Source organism: Giraffa tippelskirchi, chromosome 9 (assembly GCF_054371585.1).
Source record: "Giraffa tippelskirchi isolate mGirTip1 chromosome 9, T2T-mGirTip1v1.2.pri, whole genome shotgun sequence".
Lineage (NCBI taxonomy): Eukaryota > Metazoa > Chordata > Mammalia > Artiodactyla > Giraffidae > Giraffa > Giraffa tippelskirchi.
Window position 1 is genome coordinate 53,245,404 of NC_137283.1, and position 24,345 is coordinate 53,269,748.

The window sequence follows — 24,345 nt, forward strand, 5'->3', positions numbered from 1 at the left end:
TAGATTTTATTTATTTTAGTTTTTAAAGAGATGTAATAAGGACATTTATTAGGAAATCTCATTAAAAATAAAAAAATTTAAATGGAATTCAGCCCTGCAAGTGTTCACATGCTGTGACTATCTCTAACGCTATTTAGTAAAAAAAAAAAAATACCGGCTTAGATTTTAAAAGAACCCCTCTGGCCACCCAGCTATAAATCAGCAGGCTTTAGGAGGTCAGAGTAGAGATAGATCAGTGAGAAGTCATCTAGCTAAGGGGATGGGAGCTCCCACCAGGGTGGTGACCCCCAAAGAGATGAGAGGTGGTTGGAGTCTGGATATATCCTGAAGGGAGATCCAACAGGAGTTCATGGCAGTGTGGATACTGGTGTGAGAGAAAGAGAGAAATCAAGTTTGAGGCTGGGGTTTGGGCCTGAGTAACTGCAGGAAGCAAGTTGCCATCAAGCTACACGGGGAAAACTGAAGTCAGATCGAGGCTTTGGTGGGGTGGGGCTGGGGGGGGTCAACACAGAGTTTGGTTTTGGACATGTGGGTTTTATGTGCATTGGATACCCAGGGAAGGTAGCAGGTAGGCGTTTGATGAGAGCTGGAATTGAGGGGCAGTCTAGGTTGGAGATATAAATGTGGAGTCACCGACATGTGAGTGGTATTTAAAGTGCTGAGATCAGAGGAGATTACCAAGAAAGTGATACAGAGAAGAGACAAGGATCAAGGACTGAGCCCCTGGGTCGTCCCGATATTAAGAGGTTGCAAAAGAAGAGAACCAGTGGAGGAGAGTGAGAAGGTGACAACCAGGACAGCTGGGGTCCAGAAATCAAGGAAGGAAGGGAGCAGCCAACGGGGCCAAACCACGCAGGAGGCAGGGACCGAGAACAGACCGTCGGGTTTGTCATGAGGAGGCCCCTGGCAGTCTTAACGCGGGGGGTTGTCTGCGGAGTAGCAGGAGTGAACAGCATGATTGGAACAGGTTTAAGAAAATTGGGAGGGAGGCGCCAACTAAAAAATGAGTCTACAGCCTGAAAGTAGAGAGTGTTTTATTCAGTGGGAAGATCTTAGGACTTCAAGCCCAGGAGACAGCACCTCAAGGAGCCCTGGGAGACTGCTCCGAGGAGGCGGGGGAAGGAGTCAGGATATATAGAAGCTTGTAACAAAGGAGGGCAGGCAGTCTGAACATCAAAGATTATTGTTAATTAAGGAAAACCAGATATCTCTTCCATGTATGGGAAGATGCAAGAGTCTGGGGATTATTGAAGTCATCCCTTTCATATGCGTCTCAGCTATCTGGGACCAGCATCCTGTTTTTTGATTTTTCAATCCGCCTCCCCATCCCAGCTCCTCAGTAATTACTGGCGGTGGGGGTGGGGGGTGGGGGTTGGGGGGGAGGTGGCATCTGCTGGATCACAGGGTTTGTTTTCCCTTTTGGGAGCCCTCATTCACATTTGGAGGGCCGAAATCTCTGATGGCTGTTACATCTTTGTTGATACGGCAAGAGGCATTTCATTTCACAGAGGAACTGGAAAGACTGAGGATGGAGAGCACCTTTGAAAAGGAGAGTGTGGAAGTTAGTTGGTTTAGGGCTCCCAGTGACCTTGCCTCCTGCTATTCAAGTCCTGGTATAGCCCTTACCCTTACAACTAGGCTCTCCCTGTGATTGGCTTTAACCAATAGAATATGGCAAAAGCCACACCGGGCCAGTTCCAGGCCTAGGCCTTAAGGAGGCCTGGCAGCTTTTGCACTTTTGGAACCAGGCCACTATACTCTAAAATGCCCAAGTCACATGGGCTGGCCATCTGGATGAGAGAATGGAGGCCTTGGGCTCTACAGGCCAGACTGAGATCCAGCCAACAGCTAGCACCAGCCATGGACCTTGTGACGTCCTAGCCCAGTGAAGCCTACAGCCCCAACTGATACAATGTGAAACCAAATAACCACCCATCTAAGCCCCTTCCACCCACCAAACTGTTGTTCATTTGCTCAGTCATGTCCAACTCTTTGCGACCCCATGGACTGCAGCATGCCAGGCTTCCCTGTCCTTCACCACCTCCAAGTTTGCTCAAATGCATGCTCATTGAGTCAGTGATGCCATCCAACCATCTCATCCTCTGTCCCTCCCTTCTCCTGCCTTCAATCTTTCCCAGTATTAGGATCTTTTCCAGTGAGTCAGCTCTTCTCATCATGTGGCGAATGTATTGGAGCTTCAGCTTTAGCATCAGTCCTTCCAATGAGTATTCAGGACTGATTTCCTTTAGGACGGACTGGCTTGATCTCCTTGCAGTCCCAGGGACTCTCAAGAGTCTTCTCCAGCACCACAGTTCGAAAACATCAGTTCTTTGGCGCTCAGCCTTCTTTTATGGTCCAATTCTCATATCTGTACATGACTATTGGAAAAACCATAGCTTTGACTAAACAGACCTTTGTCATCAAAGTAATGTCTCTGTATTTTAATATACTATCTAGGTTTGTCATAGCTTTCCTTCTAAAGAGTGTCTTTTAATTTCATGGCTGCAGTTACCAGCTGCAGTGATTTTGGAGCCCAAGAAAATAAAACTGATGAGATAATAAAATGGTGATGATTTGAAAGCCACTAAGTTTGGGGTGGACTGTTACACAGCAATAACTAACCCAACAGGGAGACATGAAGGTGTAGCTGGAAGGGGAAGAGGAGTCAGGATTGTTTTGCTGTTGTTGTTGTTTTAAGGATGGGGAAATAATGGTGTGTTTGTATGCTTAGGAGGATGATCCACAGGAGATTAAAAATGATGCTATGAAAGAAGAGAGAGGGTTGCTGGAGAGACGTCCTTGAGCAGAGAAAGGGAGTGGGGTTCAACGCACAACACAGATGTGTAAGAGTCAGGTCAGCTCACCTGTGGCAGTGGGTAGGCAGGATGGGAAAGGGGTGGAGAGGCTGGTGGGTCTGTGGATGTTCTGACTGCCTTGATGTGCTCAGTGAACAGGAAGCCCAGAATGGGGACTGGGGAGGAGGCACAGAAACATTCAGAGAGCCAAGGGGTGAATGAATGGAGAGGTCGAGTCCAACTGCCAGGCAGCGCCGAGGGCTCTCTTAACATTCAAGGTCATGAGTTGAACGTGAGCATAGCCAGAGCGCTTGCTGTTCTCCAGCTTGGTCCAGCAGCAGCTGCGCGGGTATGGAGGCCAGGGTGGCTGAGAGTGGGACACGGCCAGAGTTGGCGGCTTGGCCAAGTGAGCAAGGAAACAAAGGCCTGAGGAACAGGAAGCTCAGATCAGAAAGCTCAAGACCAGGGCCGCAATGGGAAAGCAGACCACGGAGGGGGAGGGAAGGAAGAAGGAAAGCGAGAAGGGAACACGCTCGTGTTTTGGATCCGCGTTATCAGGCGATTGCACCAAGCGAGGATGGGTTGTGCATAACGCCCAGGGAACACATTTTGATGGAAGGGCAGGCAGGGGGTCAGGAGGGTGCCGGGAGCCTGGGGCAGGTGTGGAGGTGACAGCTGACGCACCTGCCTGCACCAACACCCTCATACCCGCCCCCACCCCGCCCTGAGACAAACAGGCTCCTTTGTAATTTGGTTTCTGTTGTATTTACCCTCGCACAGAGGCTCTGTCCCTCCCCTACTTCTCCTTCCGGCTTCCGAACCTCCCCCTCCCAGGTGTCAGAGCTGAAAGCTCCTCAGAGGAGAACAGGCCGCCTCCCGAGCCTTCTCTCTCCAGAACCTCCTGAACAGCCAAGTCCAGAGAGCAGAGGCGAGCAGCAGTCCTGGCATCTTGGCAGCTGGAGAGCCAGCCTTGGCTTCCAGGCTGAGAAAGCAACATGGTCTGGCCACACACAGCCCAGACCTGTTGACCCCTCACCACAGGCACACCCCAGGATTCTGGGAAGAAAGCCAGACCCCATCAGGAGATAGGCTGCCCCCCAAAAGCTCCCACACCTTTCTGTGTGTCTGCGCAGCCATCAGCTGCCCTCCTGTTCCCAGCAGAATCATCTATTAAAAAATGCAGATGACAGGGCCCCTACCCCAAGCTGGCAGTAGTATCTAGGGAAGCTTATTTCCTTCAAATTCCCCTGGGGTGCCTGCAATGTGGGAGACCCAGGTTCGATCCCTGAGTTGGGAAGATCCCCCGGAGAAGGGAATGGCTACCCACTCCTGTATTCTTGCCTGGAGAATCCCATGGACAAAGGAGCTTGGTGGGCTACAGTCCAGGGGGTCACAAAGGGTCAGATACGACTGAGCAACTAACACTTTCCCTTTCCCCCGGTGGTCAAGACACAGTCAAGGTCGGAAAGGGCCTCTTCCTCTCTCTGGGCCTTGGTCTTCCCTGTTTGTTATCAGAGTTAGCCCAAGAGTCTAGATGGAGGCTTACGGAGGCGAAGGCGTGGACTGATGGCTTTTCTAGCTCTTGGTCTGAGGAATCTAAGAGGCTCCAAGAGAGCCAGAGGAATCTGCCTGCCGATGCTTGAGGCTGACTCAGGCTCTCATTCACCTCTCAGGTGCCTCCCAGGAGCCTCTCAGGTGACCAGAGTGTGTCCCAGGTGGGCCAGGTGAGCAAGGGTGTCACTGCATAGGCGGAAGGAGGTTCCTCCCCTCCCCATCACCCTTCCCCTTATCCACGCAAACCTCTGCTCCTCCCTGACCAGCTGCTGCCCACCCTGAGATTTCTTTTGGTAAAATCTCCACTGCCAGTCTTTTCTATCCCCTATTGCGGGGGCAGGGGTGGGAGGAGGCTGGTGGTGGTGTGGGTTCGGTACAGCCTGGAGGCAGGGTGAGTTGGGAAATGGGGAGAAGACTGGATCAGGCTGAGTCACTTCAAGAAGTGGGTGGAGAGACCAGTCCCAGACAAAGGCGGTTTCCTGTGCATTTTTCATGGCCATAGCCATGGGGACTTGTCGATCAGGGGAGCCCCAGGATAGACTTTCACTTAAGAAAAGTCACTCCGCTCCTGCCCTGGTGGAGCTGGGACGGACGGGAAGAAGCCAGCTAGCCATGAGGTTGCACACGACCAAGAAGCCTGAGCCTGTTCGGGTACCCACCGCCTAGGCTGGGTTGCGGGGAGGAGGAGGAAGGACAGGTGACGACCCCGGGAGCCGATTGGCTGGCGGCGCGAAGGGGCGGAGTCAAGGGCCCAGGTGTTTGACTTGAGAGCCTGAGTGATTGATTGCAAGGAGATGGGAAAGCGAGGAAAAGGACCGTGTTATCTCCGGATTTAAGCTCCTAGTGCCAGGGCACGTGTGTAGTAGACCGGCTGTAAAGGTGCTGAGGTGCTTCCACGTCCTCTTGGTGAGACCTGGGCAAGACTGTTTCTATTTTTGTGGCAGAAAAGTGACCTGCGCTTTGGCAGCAGGGTTACTGTCCCCACCAGACCCAAAGGAACTCCAGTGTGAATTAGAAAAAAGGCGACTCCCAGAGAATGGGAGAAAATAATTACAAACCAAATGTCTGATATGCATCTAGCGTCTAGAACATATAAAAAAATTCTTAAGGTCAATACTAAAAAAGCAAACAACCCAGCTGAATTTTTTTTAAAAAATGGACAAGAGATTTGAATAGACATTTCTCCAGAGAAGGCATATAAATGGCCAATAAGTATATGCAAAGGTGCTCAACATCATTAGTCATTAAAGAAAAGCAAATCAAAACCAAAGAGATACCACTTCACACCCATTCAGATGGATGTGTAAAAGGGTGGGGGAAGATAAGTTGGCAAGGATTTGCAGAGACTTTAGGATTCTCAGACATTGCTGATGGAAATGTAGGATGGTGCCGCTGCCCTGGAAAACAGTTTGGTGATTCCTCAAAAAGTTAAGCATAGAATCACCATTGTGGTGGTGTTGTTTGGGACTTCCATGGTGGCTCAGTGGTAAAGAATCCACCTGATAATGCAGGAGACTTGGGTTAGATCCCTGGGTTGAGAAGATCCCCTGGAGAAGGAAATGGCAACCCATTCTAGTATTCTTGCCTGGGAAATCCCAGGGACAGAGAAGCCTGGTGGGCTCTAGTCCATGCGGTCACAAAATGATGCAGCAGTTCCGTTCCCAGGTATATACCTAAGAGAATAAAAAATCGCAGGTTTATATGAAAACTTGTACAAGAACGTTCATAGCAGCATTTTGCATAATAGCCCCAAAGAGGTAACAACCCATGTGTCTATCCACTGAAGAATAAATACACAAAATGTGAAATATCCGCACAATGGGATATTATACAGCCATAAAAAGGAATGAAGTGCCTATATACGTTGCGCCATAGATAAACCTTGAAAACATTATGCTGAGAGAAAGAAGACAGTTACATCAGACAACATCATGGAGTTGATTTCACTTATATGAAAGTACAGAATAGGGAAATCTATAGAGACAGAAAGTAGATTAATGGTTGCAAAGGAATGGGGGGAAGAGGAGAATTGGGCAATATGGAGTTGTCTTGGGTGTTGATGGAAATGTTTCAGAAATGGACAGTGGCAATCACTGAACAAAACTGTGAATGTACTGAAGCCACCCAAGAAGTAAAAGAAGCCCTTCTTCCTTTAGGTATGTGGTTGATTTTGGCACCAGCTCTGAGATCTCTCACTCTGCACAGCCTTCCAACTGAAATTGCAGCAACACAAATTCCCTAACCAAGCCTCTTCCACACACCCAGACTTGCTCATTCCTGTCATTCCAGCTGTGCTCCCTTTTTTACTTCACATACCCCAAGAGCCTCTTGGGGATTCACTCTGGCCCCCCAGACCCTCCCTTGCCCACCCTACCCACTAAGCCACCTCCTATTTCTGACCCCTGCTCCACACTCACCTCTTCCTGGAGCCTCTCCTAGAGGAAGCCCGCTGACTTCCCATCTACCATATGTACTTGTAACAATACCCAGTTGTGCTGGCTTTTATCCTGGGCTTTGCCACTTAAAGCCTGTGTGGCTTTGTGAGAATCATGTCACTTCTGTGGGCCTCAGTGTTCCCCATCTGTAAAATGTACGATGCCATGAGTCTTAGTCTGCTCACCTAAACCCGGGTGGTTTAAACAAGACCGACTTACCTTCTGTCAGTTCTGGAGGCTGAACTCCGAGATCAAGGTGCTAGCCTGATTGGGTTCTGATGAGACCTCTCTCCCTGGCTGACAGATAGCTGTCTCCTCATAAAAATGAAAAGTCCAGGTTAGGCTTCAGGTGCAGCTGGATCTAGGAGCCCAAATGGTGTCATCAGGCACATAGCTCTTTTTCCTTTGGTGTGGTCACTGCCTCTCCTGGGCCGAGTGCTGTGTGCTTACCTCTTCATGGCACCAGGGTGGCATATTATTTTTGAAATGTTAGCCTCTGTGTTTTTTTAAGGAAATTTTGATTTTTAAAAATTGAGGTATAATTTACATATGATAGAATGCACAAATATTAACAGTTTTACCTGTCCTATACCTGTGTTACCAACCCCAAGATCAGAATCTTCCAGAACTCACTTTCAGTGCCCCTCAATGACAGTTGCCCCCTGCTCTCCCCCAGAGATAACCACTTCTAAAACTATAGATTAGTCCTCAACTTCATATAAGTAGGATATATCATTTTTACTTTTGCGTTTGGCTTTGTTTATTCAGAATGACAGTGTTGACTTTTGCATTTTGTGGACAGCAGTAGTTCATCTACTCTTATGGTTGTGTGGTATCCATTAGTATGAACTTAACTAAAATGTGTTTTTGCAAGCTCCTGTTGATAGACATTTGGGTTGTTCAGTTGCTCAGTCATGTCCAACTCTTTGCAGCCCCATGGACTGCAGCACGCCAGGCTTCCCTGTCCAACACCAACTCCTGGAGCTTGCTCAAACTCATGTCCATTGAGTCATTGATGCCATCCATCCAACTCATCCTCTGTAATCCACTTCTCCCACTGCCTTCAATCTTTCCCAGCATCAGAGTCTTTTCCAATGAGTCAGGTCTTCGCATCAGGTGCCCAAAGCATTGGAGCTTCAGCTTCAGCATCAGTCCTTCCAGTGAATATTCAGGACTGATTTCCTTTAGGATTGACTGGTTTGATCTTCTTGCAGTCCAAGGGACTCTCAAGAGTCTTCTCCAACACCACAGTTCAAAAGCATCAGTTCTTTGGCGCTCAGCTTTCTTTATGGTCCAACTCTCACAACCAGGGTTGTGATTAATTCTTGGGTTGTTTAACTTAACTAAAATGTGATTTTTCAAGCTCTTGTTGATAAGACATTTGGGTTGTTTTCAGCTTGGGGCTTCCCTGATAGCTAAGTTTGTAAAGAATCCCCCTGTAAAGCAGGAGACCCCAGTTTGATTCCTGGGTCAGGAAGATCCACTGGAGAAGGGGTAGGCTACCCACTCCAGTATTCTTGGGCTTCCTTGGTGGCTCAGCTGGTAAAGAATCTGCCTGCAATGTGGGAGACCTGGGTTCGATCCCTGGGTTGGGAAGATCCCTTGGGGAAGGGAAAGGCTACTTCTGGCCTGGAGAATTCCATGTACTCTATAGTCCATGGGGTTACAAAGAGTTGGACATGACTGAGTGACTTTCACTTTCCAACTTGGGATGTAATGAATAAAGCTGTTAGGATTTATGCAGTCTCTTATAGATACATGTTTTCATTTCTCTTAGAGATATACCTAGGAGTGGACTTTCTGGATCATAAGATAGATCTGCATTTATTAAGGTTGCAGAGCGGTGTTCTGCCAGCTGAGGAGAAGAGTTCCAGTGCCTCCACACCCTGGCCAACACTGGATTGTGTCAGTCTCCTTAATTTCAGCCATTCTGGGGAGGGGTGGGGGAATGGAGGGAACTCAATGGGCTGTTTTCCTTTCTTGCTAATTTCTGTTACCCAGAAGCTTTACATGTACCCCCATGCCCCCGCCATTATAACAGAAAATAGTAGATTATTGCTACAAGCCTACTGTTCTTTTTCTGGCCCTGCAGAAAAAGAGAAACTGGAATCTTTGCCTGGTTTTTGAGTTTCAAAAGGGCAACAGGAAAAGCCTGTTGTGTTTTATGACATGATTGATACGGGAAAGGGAAGGGAGTTCAAGAGCTAGATTCTGCTTTCCTGAATCCAGACCAAACTTTCTAGATATGAGTGAGGAGAGCCCTGAAGCCTCAGCAAAGGGGGGGCTGGATGGTGCGTCCCTGGGGGAAAGAGACATGTGAACCTGCTGCCTCCACAGCCAGAGCCCTGAGCACGGAGGGACCATGGGATCCCCAAGGAAAAAACGTGGAAAGGACCTGTGCTGTTCTCCTGGGCAGATTGTCGAGTGGAAAGAAGTGACTTTGTGTGGCTGAGCAGAAGAACCTCATATGTCTAACAGAGTTCCCTGTGCCCCAGGGGCCATGGGAGCTTGAGCAATGGTTCCTATGCACGTTCAAGGGCCACAGAAGCAGCTGAGAGAGGGGATGAATCTTCAAGGGACAACTTAGCAGTGGCCTGTGTGTGTGGGTGACCCCTCCTCAGGTAGGAATAAAGATGTCTCAACAGATGTCGGCGTGGATAAGTGATGACACACCTCAGACACTCCCCACAAGATCCATAGAACTGAAACACCACCCCCAGAGAAATGGGAAAATCCCAGCTTGCTTGAGATTAAGGTTTCCCACCTAATATGGGAGATCATAGCCGAGACTGAGCTTATTTAACCAAAATCATGTTACCTTTCTTGCTCACTTGAGTTTGTGGACTGAACTTGGACCACTGTTGCACTTCCCATACTGTATTATGCTCATCTTTTATTTTCCTTTCCTCTCCTCAAGACTGTGAGCAACTGGAGGTCAGGGATAAGGTCCGATTCTTCCTGGAATCAGCAACCTCCTGGCCCAGTACCGGGCTCAGAGCAGGGGCTTGGTGAAGATTTGTTAAATATTGATTGTAAATTCCCTGACAGCAGGGAGAAAAAGGGGGCTCTGTAGCTGAGCACCCAGTATGGGTACTGCCCTGTGCTGTGTTATCTACACTGGCTGCCCTTAGAGATCAGACTGTGATTATCCCAATTTGCAGATAAGCACATTAACAGCCAGCATTTACTGAGCACCCACCAGGCACCAGGCACATTATATTAACTCATGTAATCCTCACTACGACCTGATGCAGCTGACACTGTGATTACCCCCATTTTTACAGATGGGGAAACTGAGGCATAGAGCAATGAAGTGATTGTGATGGGGTTTGAATCCAGGCTGTGTGATTCCAACACCCCTCTGCCCATTCCCTGCCCTGTGCCCATGCTCCGTTCTTGGTCCGCTCTTCCTCCTTAATCCCTGCCCTTCTCATTGGCAAACTCTCTTCACAATCTCCATGCCTGTTCTGACTTCTTTGATGCTCAAAAATGGAAATACTCACTCTTTTCTCATTCACTCCTTTGCTCCTGTAACATTTTATTTTTAGGATTTGTATAAATTGAGACTTTCTTTATTTGCATGTAAGAAAAAAATCCTAAATAATAGTGGCATAAGAAATAAGATGATTATTTCTCTCCTGTGTGAAGTAAGTATAAACATAGAAATACAGGGCTGATAGAGCAGCTCCATGGTGTTGGTGACTAAGGCTATTTTTATCTGTTCCATCATCCTAGTATGGGGGTCCCTTCAGAGGTAAAAATGATTAATAAAGCTCTAGCCATTGCATCATATTTCGAGCAGCAGAAAAAAGGGAAGATTTGCTGTTCCCTTTAAAAAGACTTCCCAGAAACCCCCACAACATTTCCTCTTACATCTCATGGACCAAAATTTTGTCACATGACCACAACTCACTATAAGGGAGGCTGGGAAATACAATCTTTTAGTTTGATGTTGAAAGAATAGCTATTAAGAAGAAAACCACAATCTCTGCCATGTCATTACTTTAGCATTTACCACATCATATGTGGGATGGTTTATCTGAATAACTGTCTCCACAGGCAGCATTTCTTGAGGGCAGATTCTTGTCACCTTCATCCTCATCTCCCAAAGTCTAGCACACATTGGAGATACTTGGAACAGAGGATTAAGTAACTAGGTTTTACATTTCTTTGAGTGCCCTGAGGCCTACTGCGTGGTTCTCTGCCCACAACAAGCCTCCAATAATTGTTGAATTGAAATGAATTTAAATGTTCTTGGCCTCCACGTCCTCATTTTCAAAATGGGTATAAATGACCTCAAAAGTCAATCCCAGTTAGGACACACTCAAGTGTCCATTGTATAAAACTGGAAATATTTATGTTAAAAAATGAAAACCTCAGTAGTTAGGCACTGTGTATAGCTTTTGTTCTTTCTCTTTCTTCTTCATAAACACACACACTCATACACACACACACACACATATATATACATGTATACTTTGCATATAAATAGAACCCACTGTACATACCATTCTATAACTAGTTGTTTTACTTACTAACATGAAGGGAGTTCTGCTTTTGCCTGTGACAAACTAACTTGTAGAGAGAGATCAACCCTCTCAATAAACAACTAGAAGACCTAGATAAAATGGTTGAAAAGAAAATTAAAATCTGTTAGAAGACTTCAAAGAGCTATCCAGGAGGCCAGGAGTTGAGTGCTGGAGATCCCAGAGTATGAGAGCCTGAAGTCAATGTGCTTCCCCATGAAATTGCCAATTTCAAAGTAGCTGGATAAAGAGACTGAGCAGAAGGCACGTGCTGAGACACAGGCCAGGCAGAGTTTTCCACAGTCTCATGGGTCTGGAGAGATGAAAGTAATTTAGGAACGTTCATTGGAGCATACAGACTTATCCATAGTAGAATTCGCATGTTGGAAAGAACTCCGGAGATGATGTAACCAAACACTTCATTTTGTGGATGTAGCAACTGAGGCCCAGAGATGCTGAGTGAGTTGCCCAGGGTCACACAGCAAATGGGCAGAGCCTCCTGGTGCAACCTTCTTGCACTGTATTGCTCTGTAGCTGTTGCTGCTCTCTCAACCGTCAGCTCCCCGTTCGTCTCCACACATCATAGCCTGAGAGAGAGAGAGAGGGAGAAAGAGCAATTCAACTTCATTCCTGATGGTGATTTTTAATAAGTAAAAGTGCTTTTTAAAAAGGAAACCAGCAAAAATCTCTTTGTAAAAACTACTGGGCATTTTTCCTAATTAACGAAGTAATACAAATTTATTAATGAAATGTTAGAAAAATATACAGGTACATGAAAACCAAGAACACCCACAAATTTTTCTCTCCTTCCCACCTATCTCTGATACAACCACTTTAAGCTTTTTAATACATAGATAGGTGTATTTCTTCACAAAATGACTTTATAACTTACTATTTTTTAAGGTTCTACTATTTTTCTAATAAATTTATTTATTTTTAATTGAAGGATAATTGCTTTACAGAATTTCGTTGTTTTCTGTCAAACCTCATTTTGACATTCATATTATAATCAGTTTTCACATAATTCTATATGCTGTAGTACAATCTTATCTGTATAATAGTCTACTCTATCAATATGAGTATGTGCATGCTAGGTCTCTTCAGTCATGTCTCACTCTTTGTGATCCCATGGACTGTAGCCCGCCAGGCTTCTTTGTCCATGGGATTCACCAGGCAAGAACACTGGAGTGGGTTGCCATTCCCTTCTCCAGGGGATCCTCCCGATTCAAGGATCTAACCCATGTCTCTTATGTCTCCTGCTTTGGCAGGTGGGTTTGTTTTTTTTTTTTTTTTTTTTACCACTAGTGCCACCTGGAAACCATAATTAAATGAACCAATCCCCTGTGGTTAGACATTTGGATTATTTTCAGTCTTTGACTATACTACACGCAGTCCTGAATATCTTTATGTGTATCTTGGTGATATCCATGGTTATTTTCTCAGGAAAACTTCATAGGGTATGGAATAATAGTCTGAACATTTTTGAAGTTATCATCATCTGGCTCCAAATTACCCTCCAGGAAGGCCGTAGCAATGTACACTTCCCGCAGCAGTGCATATAGCAAACCAATGTGCTTCACTTGACGGGGGATGGAGGGAGCAGTCTTGTCATTCCAGCCAGATGTGTGCGAGTCTGGCCCAGCTTCCTTTAAACAGATCACTGGACAGCATGCCAGCCTAACTATATTTAGAATGGGGAAGTTGGACGACCTGCCCAAGGTCGGAAACCCTAGAGCCGAGTCAAGGGCCAAATTGAAAGGGTCAATATTGACAGTTCTAAATCACATGCTTGCTACTTGGTCCACTTTGGTCCTGAAGGAGGCATGTCTCCTCTCACAAACAGGGCTGAAAATTAAACAAGGGAAGGGCCATGTTGCTACTTGGGGCAGCCGTAGGAAACATGACCGCTTGGATCTCTCAGCCTTCAGACTGCAGAGTCCCCAGAGGAGATGGCCAAGTTCATAATGTGATGGGCAGGGGGCTGGACCGGCACTCTGCCAGATCCACCAGCCCACAGCTTGATGCACAGCTGGGATCCCAACATGAGTGGCATCGTTTCCTCTGGGTCTTCAGTGTGTTGCATCTTTCCCACCTCCCCTGTGCACATGCAAAATAACTCCAGTGTCTCATACGGGATCTCAAAGTTCTCAGCTAAGACTTTCACTGAGATTTGTTTCAGGTCGAAAGACACAGATTTGATGACTGCTTGGCTGGTTATTGGGCAAGTCCTTTCTCGTCTCTGGAGCTTCTTAGTCTCTGCATGTGAACAAGGAAGCTGGTGGCCTGGGTTTGGTGGGATGCAAATCCTGTTTCCTAGAGGAGAGGGAAGAGGGAGGGACTCCGTTCCTGAGTACCCACCAGAGCCATACACTTTGCAAACACGGGAGTGTTTAACATACAGGGGCTCCTTGAAGAAGCAGACATCTGTGCCCCCTTATTCTGCTAATAGCACCCTGATTTTCTTTTTTTCTTTTAATATTAATTTATTTTTGGCTGTGATTGGTCTTCGTTGCTACATGCAGGCTTTCTCTAGTTGCAGTGAGCAGGGGCTACTCTTTGTTGTGGGGCAAGGGCTTCTCACTGGGTTGGTTTCTCTTGTGCGGAGTACAAGCCCTAGGCACGTGGGCTTGAGTAGTTGTGGTGCACAGGCTTAGCTGCCCCATGGTGTGCGGAACCTTCCCAGACCGGGGATCAAACCTGTGTCCCCTGCGTTGGCAGATAGATTCTTAACCACTGGGCCACCAGGGAAGTCCCACCCTGATTTTCTTTTATAGAACCATCTCTCACCACTTCTAGTCCTGGTGACTTGGGGAGGACTGTCTCCCCCTCCCACTCCGGTTATAGGCATGTGACTCAGGTTTGGCCAATCAGAGCAACCATGATGGTTTCAGGGCTGGGCATGTGACTCAAGCCAGGCCAATGGGAGTCAGATCTAGGATTTTTGCTGGAGGTTTGGAGAAGGAAGTGCTGTCTTAGCTTGAGGCTACTTAATGGGCCATTTCTGCCTCCCTGTGGAGAGACCTGGGCTTCCCAGGTGGCTCATGGTAAAGAATCCACCTGCCAAGCAGGAGATGTGGGTTTGATCCCTGGGTCAGAAACAAGTCATGAGACAGATTCATGACAACTTCCCTTGAGCTTCTGGCATGGACTGTGTCTGAATCCAGAATGACTTCCTGCATTTTTCAGGTTAAAGCCCCTTTGAGCTAAAGCTGGTTACAATTGGGTTTAGTGTATCCTGCTACCAAAAGATCATCACTAAAGTCCTAGACGTAGCATAAGCGTTGTTATTCTCATTTTACAGGTGAGGAAACAGGCTCAGAGAAGCAAAGTAAGCAGAGAACTAACAAGTGGCAGAACAAATATTTGTAATCAACTTCTTTTTAAAAATTATAGTTAACTTACTGGCTTCCCTCCATCCCTGGGTCAGGAAGATCCCCTGGAGAAGGGAATGGCAACCCACTCCAGTATTCTTGCCTGGGGAATTCCATGGACAGAGGAACTTGGCGGGCTACAGTCCATGGGGTAGCAAAGAGTCAGACACTAATTCTTTAGTTACTGAGTGAACGACTAACTAACACACACATATAGTTAACTTACAGTGTTCTGTTAGTTTCAAGTATACAGAAAAGATTCAGTTACACATATTTTCTTTTCCAGATTCTTTTCCATTATAAGTTACTACAAAATAGTGGATATAGTTCCCTGTGTTGTACAGTAGGTCTGTGTTTTTTACCTATTTTACATGTAGTGGTTTATATACGTTAAATCCCAAACTTGTAATTTATCTCTGTTCCTTTTTAATCCACTTAGTCTCTACTCAGGGCCTCAAGTGATTCCTCCTTTTTAGTTTTCTTTCACAAACCACAGAAGTAAAACAGGCTTGTGGATCCAGGCTGATCCAGGTTCCAGACCTGCTTCAGCTGCTTTCTACCTGTCTGATCTTGAGGTGACACTGGCTGCATTTAATAAACAAATCTCTTCATCTCTTTGTTCCTCCGTTTTCTCATCTGCAGAATGGGATGATAATAGTATCTACCTCATAGGATTGTTGTGAATAGATAAAATAGATTATGTAACACGTTTGGATTAGCCTGGCAAACACTAAGTGTGACCTAAGGGCTAGCTATTATTTTTCTTCTGCTTCCTATATATTCTTAGTAAGTTGGCTACTCCCTCTCCACCCCACACACCCAGGATATGGCCTGAGTTATCTCATGATACATCAGTTTCAAATGCCATAAGAAAACAAAACACACCCTGGTCATAAGGGACCTCAATTAATGTCTGATGTGCTGTTTTTCAAATATTGATGTTTCTCAAAATGCTGATCACTGTGGGCTTTAGTAGGTCTAAAACCAGCCCAGGAACTGAAACTTTATGGAGAAATTCCAAATAATCAAGCCTTTGCTGAATTGCAGAAAGGCGAGAGGGGATGGATATGGACCCAGCCATTTCCGAGGGTTTTTTTTTTTTTCCCCCTTCATTCCTATCAGCCCTACAGCTGTGGAGAGCAGAAATGCATTTCCTCTAGAGTTTATAACAGTTGCTACCACAAGTGCTCACTCAGTTCCAAAGGGTGCAAGAGTCTGGTAAAGTGTAAAATGTGGAGGCCCTGGAGAATCACCAGGGAACGGAGGGGGCTTGCTGTGGACTAGTGAGTCCTGGTTGTGGGGCTTTGCCAAGCCACAGGGGGCTGGTCAGAGGAGCACATGGGAAATCCATTGCCTGTCGGTTTCATGAAAGTCAGAGTAACATGGTCTGCAGTTATCCAGAATCCAAAGTTTCCTCTTTCCTCTCAAATCCCAACCATGTAGACAGGCTCAGTGATCTATGAGCTACCACTTATGGAGCACTTGCTAACTCCTTTACATAAATGATCTCATGGAACTTTCCGGGAGCCCCATTGAGATGAAAATTATAGTACAATAATTATGACTTTGGATCTTGGAGCCAGGCTGCATAGGTTAGGCTCCCAGTTCTCCTGTGTTACCTTGAGTAATTTACTTAGCTTCTCTGTACCCTTTGACTGTGTGGATCACAATAAACTGTGGACAATTCTGAAAGAGATGGGAATACCAGACCATCTGACCTGTCTCTTGAGAAACCTCAAGAGAGGTTTGGAAGGTATGCAGGTCAGGAAGCAACAGTTAGAACTGAACATAGAACAACAGACTGGTTCCAAATAAGAAAAGGAGTATGTCAAGGCTGTATATTGTCACTCTGCTTATTTAACTTATATTCAGAGTACATCATGAGAAATGCTGGGCTGGAGGAAGCACAAGCTGGAATCAAGATTGCCAAGAGAAATATCAATAACCTCAGATGTGCAGATGACACCACCCTTATGGCAGAAAGTGAAGAAGAACTAAAGAGCCTCTTGATGAAAGTGAAAGAGGAGAGTGAAAAAGTTGGCTTAAAGTTCAACATTCAGAAAATGAAGATCATGGCATCTGGTCCCATCACTTCATGGGAAATAGATGGGGAAACAGTGGAAACAGTGTCAGACTTTATTTTGGGGGGCTCCAAAATCACTGCTGATGGTGATTGCAGCCATGAAATTAAAAGACGCTTACTCCTTGGAAGGAAAGTTATGACCAACCTAGATAGCATATTTAAAAGCAGAGACTACTTTGCCAACAAAGGTCCATCTAGTCAAGGCTATGGTTTTTCCAGTGGTCATGTATGGATGTGAGAGTTGGACGGTGAAGAAAGCTGAGCGCTGCAGAATTGATGCTTTTGAACTGTGGTGTTGGAGAAGACTCTTGAGAGTCCCTTGGACTGCAAGGAGATCCAACCAGTCCATCCTAAAGGAGACCAGTCCTGGGTGTTCATTGGAAGGACTGATGTTGAAGCTGAAACTCCAATATTTTGGCCACCTCATGCGAAGAGTAGACTCATTGGAAAAGACCCTGATGCTGGGAAGGACTGGGGGCAGGAGGAGAAGGGGACGACAGAGGATGAGATGGTTGGATGGCATCACCGATTTGATGGACATGGGTTTGGGTGGACTCAGGGAGTTGGTGATGGACAGGGAGGCCTGGCATGCTGCAGTTCATGGGGTCGCAAAGAGTTGGACACGACTGAGTGACTGAACTGAACTGACTCTCTGTACCCTAGTTCTCTTCTCTGCAAAAGAGTGATAATAATAGTTCCCACTTACTCAGGGCCGTTGTGAGCATTGAATGAGTAAGTACCTGCAGCATTTAGAAAGGTGCGTGGCACAATGACAGCTGTTTTTATTAACCCTCTTTTTACAGATGTGGACCCTGAGTGGAATCTCCCTCCACTCAGAGGAGGCTAAGATATCCCCATGAAATAGCCCCAAACCCACACCCAGCCACCCCTCCTTTTTTTTTGGCCCTGCAGCAGGGTATGCGCCCGTCTTAGTTCCCAGGACCTGGGATCAAACCTATGCTCTCTTGCAGTGAAAGCGTTGGTCTTAACCACTGGACCACCAAGAAAGTCCCTTCCAAACACCCATCTTCCCCACTAAGTTTGGGTGTCCCTTTTGGAGTGTTGAGGTAAGATACCAGTTGAGTGGTTCCAGTGGAGTTTTCTTGGCACTGAGGAAAGGGAGAGAATTCTGCTTGTTCCTTCCCCCGCGATGAAGGCAGCCGGTAAGAATTTAAAGGCTCCTGGCATCAGGGGCAGAAGACCTGCAGAGGAACCACATCCCCCCATCCTTATTCCTTAGGATGCTAATAGGAACTCATTGAATTTTGAAACTTGAGCTCATATGAGCAGCTGGAGAGAAACAGCTGGCGGGCGAGGAGAGGTGGAGTTCTAGACCTTGCGGGCTGGGGGTGGGGGTCTCTCTAGATCCCCTGGAGCCTCTGGGGGTGGGGTGCCTATCTGTCAGCCTTCGTCTACGGCGGCGCCCCTTCGTCTCTTCCTCGATCGGCCTCTCCCGCAGGGACACGGGGGACTGAAGTGTCACTAGAGGTCTGTGTCAGTCGGGCCGCGGCTCACTTGGCCAAGCAGCATCGCAGCTCTGACTCTCCCGCTCTGGGCCTCCTTGTGCTGACTTACCTCTGGGTGTCCGCCCTCAGGTGTGCGCGGGGCGGAGCGAGTTCTCGCCAAGGTTCTGAGCCTCCTTTCCCCGCTCACTCCACACCCGAAGAGCCTCGCCCCCGAGCCGGGCCCGAAGCAGGGGCGCTCTGGGGGCGCCACTCGGTCCGGGGGCGGGTGCGGAGGGAGAGGTCGCGCCCCTCCCGCCACCTCCAGGCGAGGCGGGAGCCGGAGGCGGGGAGCGGCAGGCCCGGGGCCCGGGTCTCCGCCTCCCGGCCTCTCTCCGGGCTGGTCCCCTCGGCGCGGCTCCTCCCCCCGCGCCCCGCCTCCGGGTCGCTCCCTCGGCGCCGCGCCGCCAACGAGCCCCGAGCCCCGAGCAGCCTGGCCGCCGCGCCACCAAACTTTCCCCGGAGCTGGCGCCGGTGAGTCGGAGCGGAGAGCGGGCAGGGCGCGGGCAAGGGGCCGGAGCGCGGGGGCGGCGGCGGCGGCGCGGCGAGACGCTGCGCGGCCGGCCGGGCTTGGGTCCGTGCATCCTGGCGGAGCCACAGAGCTCCCCGAGCCGCCGACGTGGGGTGGGCGTGCTTGGGGGCCCTGGGGACTGTGGGCGGCGCGGGTAGGGGTCCGCGGCACGCTGAGAACCCAGCTCTGGTTCCCCCGACCCCGACGCGCAGACACCTGTGGCTCTGCCGGGGTTCGCCAAGGTGTGCGCCCGGGGCGGCTGCCTTGGGCTCCTACCGGAGAGACAGGAGAGGGCGAGTGTCCAGTTTTCTCAGCCCTGCCCCAGGCTCTGACTTCGATGCTCCCCATAGTTCCAGCCCATCTCTTGAGTGCGTTGAGTGTGCCAGGCCCTGGGTTATTCCTCATCTCTTTGGGTTCTCCCTGTAACTCGATGATCCTGTATGATTATACCCATTTTTCAGAGGGGGAAAGAGGCTCAGAAGGGGCAAGTTGCGCCCAGGAGCACCAAACCAGCCAGTCAAGGAGAGAACCAGGAGGTTGTGTCCCAATCAGCCGGACTCAAACCACTTCACCACATGATGCGGTTGAGCCCCAGGTTCAGCATCACCAGGAGTGGGGTGTAGGGGGAGGCATGGAGACCACCTTAGTCTCTCCTACAGCCCTGGCTGCAAACCCAGGAGGCACCGGCCACCTCCTCCTCATTGTGGCTCAGGGAGGATCCTTTGGAAAGGTGGGAGACCCTTACATATCAGGAAGTGGATTCCGGTGGCAGAAGCCCCGTGGGGGCTGCTGTTTCAGGTGAGAGGAGCCCAATTACGGAAGTTAGTCTTGATTTTTCTGGAAGGAGCCAAGGGAGTCAGGAGCTGGGGCTGGAGCACATCAGATCTTCACAGAAACCTCTTTCCCTCTCTGGGTCACTCTCCCCCCCGACCCCCCCCCACCACCCAAGGAGTAAGTAAGTGTAGTCGCTCAGTTGTGTCTGGCTCTTTGTGACCCCATGTACTGTAGCCGCCAGACTCCTCCGTCCATGGGATTCTCCAGGCAAGAATACTGGAGTGGGTAGCCATTCCCTTCTCCAGGGGATCTTCCCGACCCAGGGATTGAACCTGGGTCTTCTGCATTACAGGCGGATTCTTTACCAGCTGAGCCACCCCTCCGCTGCCCAGGGAGACCCCACCCCATCCCTTAATCTCTGTGGTTGTGGGCTCTGCCTGGGAGATGCTCCATGCAGGGCCCCTGTGCTCCAGCAGGGGGCTCCCACCTCAGGCCTGGAGCCCCACAGTGGTGCTAGGAGTAAGTACTCTGTGAACAAGCTCCTCAGGCCGCAAGGTGCTTGGGGAGCTGATTCCATGAAGAGGGCTAGTGCCCTGTGACTGGCGCCAAGATGGAGCGTGTTTCCGGAGCATGAAGGAGAGGCGAGCTGAGGGTCTGATAGGCAGGTCTTGAATGCCTCAGTCTTGGCTTTAATTTTGGAGGCAGGCAGGAACCAGCAGAGAATGGGAGAGAGAATGGACAGGTTAGAGTGTCATTATGCATCATCCCACTCAGTTTTCACAGCAGCTTTGCAAAGCAGGCACTATTATTATTATTATTACCTCCATTGAACAGATAGTCAGTTGAGGCTCAGAGAGGTTAAATAGCTTGCCTGCAGTTGCCCAACTGGTCTGTGGCAGCTTTGGGATTTGAACACAGGTTTTCCCTGACTCCTTCTAGATTGTCAGTGACATCTAGGCTGTAGATGGGACCTTAGGTCACTCCTAAGTGTGGCTGGTAGTAGTGGAGATGAAAATAGAGAGATGCCAAGCAACAGGGTCCCAATACCCCTGTGTTGATCGCTCAGTTGTGTCTGACTCCTTGTGACCCCACGGATTAGTCCACCAGGCTTGTCCATGGAATTCTCTAGGCAAGAATACTGGACTGGGTTGTCATTTCCTTCTCCAGGGGATCTTCCTGACCCCAGGGATTGAACCCTGGTCTACTGCATTGCAGGCAGATCCTTTGCCATCTGAGCCCCCAGGGAAGCCCAAAGGAAGGAAATTTGAACACATGCCATAACACAAATGAACCTTGAGGCCTGCATGCTCAGTTGCGTCCGACTCTTTGTGACCCCATGGACTGTAGCCCGCTATGTCTGCTATGACATGACAGGCTTCTCTGCCCATGGGATTTTCCAGGCAGGAATACTAGAGCAGGTTCCCAGTTCCTACTCCAGGGGATCTTCCTGACTCAGGGATTGAACCCGCGTCTCTTTAGTCTCCTGCATTGGCAGGCGGGGTCTTGACCGCAGAGCCACCTACCCCTGTACCACCCTCCTCTCTGTGTGCCGCTGGAGCGGGTTATCACAGGAATCCCTGACAGTCCCACATAACTTCCCTCATATGACCCAGGGCTTGGTGGGACCCCCACAGAAACCTGAGGCTGCCCTGCTGTCTCTGGAGGGGTTTCCCCTTATGGAGGGCAGGTCTGTAAGGAGGCCCACCCAGTACCACTTTCAAGAGAATCTCAAGAGAGAATCCCTCTGGGGCAGAGGGTGGAGGTGGCCCAGTGCTGCCCAAACATGATTTCAGAGCTGGGTGGAGGCCAGAGCAGCCTGCAAGCCCCTGCACCCCAGAGGAGTTAGGGCGTTGCTGGGCTGGGAGTGGTCCCTCTTGGCTGAGTATCCGAGGTAGGAAGAACTTGCATCTGAGCCTCCTCCCCTCAGACTCTCTCAAGATTCCCTGTTCCTGTTTGCACTTTCCTTTTTTTTTTTTTAAATATAATCAAGGATTGCCTGGTGGAAAGGTGTGGCCTTTCGGTAACAAAGAGGAGGCGTGGCGGAGAGATCAGAAGTGTGGATTCTGATACTGGCTCACATCCCAGCCCTGTCACTTAAGAGCTCTGTGGCCTTGGATGCTTTGCTGTACCTCTCTGTTCCATTTTTAGGACAGGAGTATTTCTAGCACACTCCTCACTGGGTTGGTGAGAGAACTGGGTGTGTTCATGCGTATAAAGCACCTAGGTGGAGTCAGGCAGTCCACAGAAGTGCTGTTGAGATGTTAGTTGGCGCTATTGTTACTATTAAGATCAAAACAGACCCAGCTTGGTAGCCTGGCTCCATCTGACCTCCATAAGACTCTCTTTGTAGTTTGTAAAGTGGGAGTGGTCTAGTGCAGGCTAGAAGTTTTAGTGCAGCCTCAAGCTTTAAATAGCTGAAAGCCTCAAGTGCCAGTGCAGGCTTATTTAAAAAACTTCCAGTGCTGTATGAGGTACTCAACAAATGCTAGACATTACCACATTTAGCACTGTCATGGCGAACCGCACTCCTTCACACTGTAGCTTGAACTTGATCCTCTGGCGTGTTTCTTAGGGGCATGGGTTTGGGACAGTTTTCTGGCTTGTGTGGGTATGAGGACTCTTTTTTCTGCCCAGGTTCTCTCTTCATGGTCATTTCTCAGGGACAAATGTGCACCTCCTGTGGCTGTGGCATGGCAGAGGATAGGTTTAAAGGTCATCTCATACGGCCTGCCCTGTCCTCACCAAGGCAAAGACATCAGCAGAACACACCACCCCTGCTGCCTTTCAGACTGATATTTTGTTTACCTTCCATGTGGAGAAGACTTGTTCAGAGTTCTGATTTTCTTTTTCTTCTTAAAGACTCTTTGCAACCACCCAAACTGTAGCCCTCCAGGCTCCTCTGTCCATGGGCTTTCCCAGGAAAGAATACTGGAGTGGGTTGCCATTTCCTCCTCCAGGGGATCTTCCCAACCCAGGGATCGAACCTGCAGTCTCCTGCATCTTCTGCATTGGCAGATGAATTCTTTACCACTGAGCCACCTGGGAAGCCCATTAAAGACAGAATGGTGTAGTTAAAAAAAAAAAAAAGTTCAGGATTAGAATCCCTGGCTCTTTGAGCTGAGTAACCTTGAGCATCAGTTTCCTCATCTTCAAAATGGCCATTGATGATATTTTCTGGTGTCTGTTTCTCAGGGTTAATGCCAGGGTGGGAAAAGAAGAGGAAGGAAGGGAAAAAGCAGATAGTATAAATGGCAAAGACTTACAAGCAATTGTAAGTAATTCTCATTAGCATTCAGACTGGGCATTAGCTGTAATTGTTCCTGACCCAAGATGTTTTATCTGAAAGACGTACCTGGCAGAGGATCACTGAAGCCCAGTCACCTGCTGCCTTCCCTTTCACAGTGACGCTGAGCATTTCTGAATCTCGGGATGTCATTATAATAAAACTCCCGTGTCTTATTTATAAGTGACTCACTTCTGCCGTTAATGGTGGCAGAGGACTCAGGCGCGCACTCGTTGGGAACAATGCCGCTGGTGCTGGGGGGAGGGGTTACGGGATGCTCTCCTCTTTCATCCATTCATCTTCCCAGCTGTAATTCTCCAGCGATAATGCATAAGGATCACATGGGCCAGGGTGGAAGCTGACAGCTCTCAATTTGTGCTGCAGCTTGGATGGCAAGATCCATTGAAACTTGTCACTGCCGGCAGAGTGGCTGTTAGAAACCATCACATCACAGCAGAGTGGATTGAGCAGAGGAAGTTGAGGAAGACACCTCAGGGAATGGTTCAAAGCATGGATGCTCATGTCCGCAGACCTGAGTGTGAATCTTGGTTCTGTCATCTTGTTAGTTGGGATATGATTTCTATCTATCTTCCCACTTCGACTGTCAGTTCTAAAAGAGCAAGGGCCATGTCCATCTTATTCACCAGGGTATTCACAGCTCCTGGTACATAGAAGGGGCTCATGAATGTCTAAGAGTGGGTGTGTGAATAACAAGTTGCTTGTGTGAGCTTCAGCTTTCTCATCTGTAAAATAGGACTAACACAGCACCTGCCTTATGGGTTGCTGGAGCACTGAATGAGAAAATGTTGTATACAGAATAAGCACTCAGCAGTGCCTTGGATGACAAGTTGATGAGCAGAAGCAAAGACACATCCAGCCTAATATGGTAGAAAGAGCTTTTCCCCCACCCTCAGACCAACAAGGGGTGATAATGCTAGTCATAAGAATCCCTGTATTTATGCAACAGTCTGCAAAGTGCTTTCTCCTCTTTTTTTTACTAAATATGGTTGATTTAGTGTTTCAGTTGTACAGCAAAGTGATATGTGTGTGTGTGTGTGTATATATATATAACTGAATATATATGTGTGTGTAATGTTGTTACAAGTATTGAACATAGTTCCCTGTGCAGTAGGTCCTTGTTGTTTATCTATTTTATATGTAGTAGTGTGTATCTGTTGTTAATCTTAAATTCCCAGTTTATCCCTCCCCTCTCCTAAAATGCTCTGTTACCACTGACTCCTTACAACTAGTCAGGACTGGCTACCCATGTTTTACACGTGAGGAAGCTGAGGTTCAGAGGGCTTGGTGGAACCCCAAGAGTCACACATTTTAGAAGCAGCAGGAGGTAGAATATAAGCTCAGGTTACTCTCATCCGCCAGGTGTTCCTGCTGAGTTCTCTATTGCCTGTTGTGGGTAGAGGGTTCAATATTTAGACTTCCATGAACATGGTATCTCTCTTCATGATTTAGGATACAGGTTAGTTCCAGTTTCCTAATTTTCCCTTGGTGGC

The 24,345-nt window shown here is 48.3% G+C and overlaps 2 protein-coding genes across 7 annotated transcripts in view; both read left to right on the forward strand.

Moving 5' to 3' along the window:
* ATG7 (autophagy related 7) overlaps window positions 1-24,345 on the forward strand; it is a 512,414-nt gene that overhangs the window by 82,544 nt on the left and 405,525 nt on the right. The gene's annotated exons all lie outside the window — the stretch shown is intronic.
* HRH1 (histamine receptor H1) overlaps window positions 1-24,345 on the forward strand; it is a 199,576-nt gene that overhangs the window by 82,544 nt on the left and 92,687 nt on the right. For 3 of the 4 annotated variants that reach the window (XM_081526120.1, XM_081526122.1, XM_081526121.1), the window contains exon 1: window positions 18,643-18,740. The exons of the other annotated variant lie outside the window; for it this stretch is intronic. The gene's annotated coding sequence lies outside the window, so the exon portion shown is untranslated. Of the gene's footprint in view, window positions 1-18,642; window positions 18,741-24,345 lie in introns of those variants that run through there. 4 annotated transcript variants of the gene reach the window in all.